The 5,087-nt window shown below is 28.2% G+C and overlaps 1 long non-coding RNA gene across 1 annotated transcript; it reads left to right on the top strand.

The window, feature by feature from the left end:
- Positions 1 to 757: 757 nt before the first annotated feature.
- LOC124295313 lies at positions 758 to 2,970 on the top strand. The gene is made up of 3 exons (XR_006905213.1): positions 758 to 990; positions 2,286 to 2,344; positions 2,683 to 2,970. It is a non-coding gene; the product is annotated as an uncharacterized LOC124295313 (long non-coding RNA).
- Positions 2,971 to 5,087: the final 2,117 nt, after the last annotated feature.

Genomic DNA, 5,087 nt, shown 5'->3' with positions numbered 1-5,087 from the left:
ACGTGATTTTATTGAGTTCATCATTATTTTTATCAGACGTTATCAATGATCTTCGATAGTAGTGACTGAGATACAGACGTACAATTTTATTCAAGCTATCTTTTAAAAATTTTCCCAGTCAGATTCATACCCCCGTTTTATCAGGATTTGTGCGGGCGATTTCCCCGCTTCTGACGTCACGAAATATATATAGGACATGCCAGGTCAGCGGCACCTTAAGGGACAACACCACTGTGACGGCTTCAAAAAATCGATTTTTTCAAAACCATCTAGAAAAATCTAGAATACATTTAAGAATAGAATGCCGTTGGTCCCAGGTCGAAAAAATAATCATTTTCGGAGATATAGTAGATATGGGAGATGCCATAGAGACTCGTGAGAACGGGTCCGAAAGTGTGGTCCCCACCGAATGCGTGATTACTTTAAAACCAGTATAACATTGACCAGATACTTCCAAATTCCAATGTTTAGAATATTCAAGTATTGGAGGTGGTGGTTTCGAACGCCTTAAACGGATACATAAATATTCGTTATTTACGTCTGAACTATATAAGAATAAACAAGCAGTGTTTATATTTTAACTAAATAATTCATCAACAATTAACATTCCTTTTTGATTCCTGGGTGACCGGTTTACACTCATTGTAATATTATAATATTTATTCACATTCTTATTATACGTATATGTTTATTAAAATTACCGTTGTACTTATATTAATTCAAATTAACGCGCCTTATTTATTCGCGTTTTATCCGCGAGGAAGCGCTGAAAAACCCTAAAAATATGGCATCACGTCGCATACTCGAGCGCACGTGCTCGAGCGTCGCGCGCCAATTTTTCGCGCATCACCGTCGCGCAGCGTCGTGCACTCTTCCATCCTTCATTCTCGAGCTTTCTTGTTCTTTCGCACCGCGTTTCACAGGTCGTTAGATACCACGGATCTCTTGAGAAAATTACAGATCCCACGCGGCAAGAAAAGTGGATATTTGGTAAGTAAATGTTTAATTTCCAATAAATGTGTAGAGAATTAGAACAAAAAATATCCTTAGCTACTTGGCATAATCACATACTTACGTGCATATTTGCTATGTACGCGGTTCTGCAGTTTGCTTGCTAAATCGGCTATCCTTGGCCACCACGTGTTGAATGGTATGCAATTGAAATACCGGCTTATGTGTGAACAGAAAGTACTATACTGCTTATGATTTTTTGTCAAGCTGTGAATTAAATAAAATAATTACGATCGTTGACTTCCCAACTATAAAACATCTATAATATTAAATCTTTTTATACTTTACTCAACAAGGTTATTTCCTAACCGCAGTTGACCTCTCACGAGTGAGTACTCGTATGCTTTTCCATAGAATTGAAAAAATCATGCTACGTATTTGAAGGATAACTTTTTGTCAGAATAACTTTTCCTTTGGAGAATCATTGTGATCTGGATGAACTAAGAGTGTTTGACCAAATATTTAGAAAAAGTCAGAAATAGTGGAAATTGTGTGTGGAAATTTCTGGTTTTTTTCTCATATTTTTTGGTTAACAGATCTTCGTTTATCCAAATCAGAATGATTCACCAAAGAAAAATTCGTCCTGATAATTATCCTTCAAATTGCATAATGATTTTCCCCCTTGATGGAAAATCACACGATACGGCATAATTGCCTTATGCAGTAATAAATTATGCATATTCCGATATTCGTATAGTGTCGCGATTTATTAATAAAGGCTAATTTTAATTTATACTAAATTGTTGATCAATTGAAACTTGAAGATACGCCGAACGTTATCAAACTTCGGTTTACTTTTCACTAGTTAATTACTGATTGAAGCCTGTATATTCAAAACTGTACGTTTTTAACATTTTAACTATAATTATTATAGGATATTATTATGCATTATAATTATTTTTCACGCTATACATATAGACGGGCCCTAATGAAACACTTAGTGTATCTCGCTGGCCCAAATAGAACAAGGCTATTTCATAAAAAGCTGTATAAGGCATGTACAGAGCTCTGTATATACGTCCTATGTCAGCTCCAGTTTTATGCACATTCCTATCATTGTTGATTATAAAATAGCAGAATGTACTCTCACAAAACATTCTGCTTATACGTTATTTCAATCTGGTGTATACAACCTTGAGCCTCGTGTAATCTAGCTTTAGTTAGAAAGATATCAGACTAGCGTGGAGACCGCCGATCAGTAATTACATGTTATTTGCTTTGAATCACACTCATGTATTTACAACTAAATCTTGAAACATCTGTAATAATTGCAGGAAAAGGTTGAGCAGCTGACAGTCAACTGTGTATTCGAAATATACAACATACGTTTTAGGTAAGACTATTATTAACCAATCATTTAGTTTATGTTTGATAAAATGATTGGGTAACCAGCTTCCATTCGATTGGCAATCACACTAATCTAATATCAATAGTGGCATTACGTCGATATTTTCAGTGTATATTTTATGTTAAACAACTTAACTTTCCAGTCAACTGTGTAGTAGACCCTGACAAACATTAGTTCTCAGACTGTTTTCAGAATAAACTTTTATTTTCCTGCACATCAAATGAGAAATTATTGACTGACCTTTTGTTATTCAAAGTTTTATGTTCGCAACATTGAATATTATACTTTATTATACTTGTATTATTCATGATATTTGATTTCAGAAAATGACACGTAAAAGAAGAAGTAACGACTGCTATTCAGATAGACATAAACGTCGACTTGTTGAACAACAAACTAAATTAAGTATTATTAGAATGAAGCACGTTAAGCACGTACAGTACGAAATGTAAAGTCGGGAACCGAACGCTTTTTTTTAAAATATACATGAAAATAAGTATAGTTTTTTCTCGATTTAAACTTATTATTATAATATTATAATAATTAAATTATTTTTAAATCAATAATGCATATGAAAATATAGGTTATAATAATTAAGCTGATACAGGGCAGTCTTTTGCTATACACCATATTTACTGGTATAGTAGTAACTGTACGTAGTAACATTTACTACGTGTATTACGTAACATTTCTTCGTAAATATTGTGTAAAGCAAAAAACTGCCCTATATCAGCTTAATTATTGAAATCTATATTTTCATATGCATTATTGTTCCCAAAATAATATAATTATAATAATATAATGATAAGTTTATATTGAGAAAAAGACTATACTTACTTTCATGTATATTTCAAAAGAAGCTTTCGATTCACGACTTAATATGGACATGAGTCTGTACGATTTTATAATGTATTTGAAAATAAATAACTTTATAAGATACCTATATAATTAATCATTTTACTCAGATTCAGGACTTTCTTTATTACCTGAAAGATTTTTGAAATGTATTGTGGAATATATCAGAAATATTTTCAATATATCTTTCGGAAATGTTTTAGCAATATATCAGTCACCATTTTCAGATATATCGCTAAAAATTTCTGAAACATATCGCGGAAATATTTCTGACATATTACCGAAATGTTTCTGACATTTTTGACATATGGCAGCTATATATTTCTGACATATTACCGAAATGTTCCTGACATATTTCTGACATATGTCAGCTATAAAACGTTAGTTACATATGCGGACATGGACATATTTCTGACATATTTCTAAAATGTTGCAATGGAATATAACATGTTTCTGATAAGACATTTCTGAAACATTTCTGAAACATATTGTGCTGTGTGGGTATATATATATGCATATTATAATATTTGATTCACTTTGAAAAAAAAAAGAAATTTTAAGAGAAAAACTTTTCTTCACATCAATTGAATTCATTAAAAATGAATATAATTATTAAACAAACCTATATATTTTTAAATTGTTTGCTCACATATTAATTAAAATAAAAATGATATTCATTAAGAGAATGCCAATCAATTTACGTTATGAATTGTAATTTGGAACGCTTATACAATGGATTAGAACTTATTATGAAGATAAAACAAAACATACAGATAGATAAATGATTATTCATCTATTGTCATATTTTTAATTTTTAAAAGTTAATTATTCTTCAATTTAAGAAAAATTATTTATTTCAATTATTGATTTTCTTAATTTATCAAATTATTTAACTTAATTACCTCCATTTATATTCAATTATATTCATGTATATTATATATATATATTATGATTTTTAATTTACTTTTGAAAAAAGAGAAATTTAAAAAAAAAAAAATTTTTTCCACATCAATTAAATTCATTAAAGATAATTGTTAAAAAATCCTATATATTTTATAATAATTTGCTCACATATTAATTAGAATAAAAATATTATACATTAATAAAATGTCATTTAATTTACTTTATGAATTGTAATTTGGAACATTTATACAATGGATGAGAACTCATGATAAGGTTTAGAGAAAACATACAGATGGATAAATGATTATTTATTCAATTTCATACTTTTAATTTTCAAAAATTAATTATTCTCCAATTTAGGAAAAATAATACATTCGAATGAATTATTTTCTTATTTTATTAAATTATTTGACTTAGTTACCTCCATTTATACTTAATTATATGAATGGATAATACATATATATATATATATATGATAATTTTCAATTTACTTTTGAAAAAAGAGTAATTTAAAAAAAAAAATTTACTTTACATTAATAGAATTCATTGAAAATAAATATAATTATTGAAAAAATCCTATGCATTTTTTAATTATTTGCTCACATATTAATCAAAATAAAAATATTATTCATGAAGAAAATGCCATTTAATCCACTTTGTGGATTGTAATTTGGAACATTTATACAATGGATGAGAACTTATTATAAAGGTTAAAGAAAACATATGGACAGATAAATGATTATTTATTTAATTTCATATTTTCAATTTTTAAAAGTTAATTATTCTTCAATTTGAGAGAAATAATTTATTTAAATTGATTATTTTCTCATTTTATTAAATTATTTAACCTAATTACCTCCAGTTATATCCAATTATATTAATGTATAATATATATATATATATATATATATATAAATCAATGTATTTAAATTTATTATATCAATGTATAATATGTATGTTTATATATATA

This window comes from Neodiprion lecontei, chromosome 7, assembly GCF_021901455.1.
Source record: "Neodiprion lecontei isolate iyNeoLeco1 chromosome 7, iyNeoLeco1.1, whole genome shotgun sequence".
Taxonomy (NCBI): domain Eukaryota; kingdom Metazoa; phylum Arthropoda; class Insecta; order Hymenoptera; family Diprionidae; genus Neodiprion; species Neodiprion lecontei.
The sequence above is the reverse complement of the archived record's forward strand: the minus strand, read 5'-3'. Positions and strand labels throughout refer to the sequence as shown.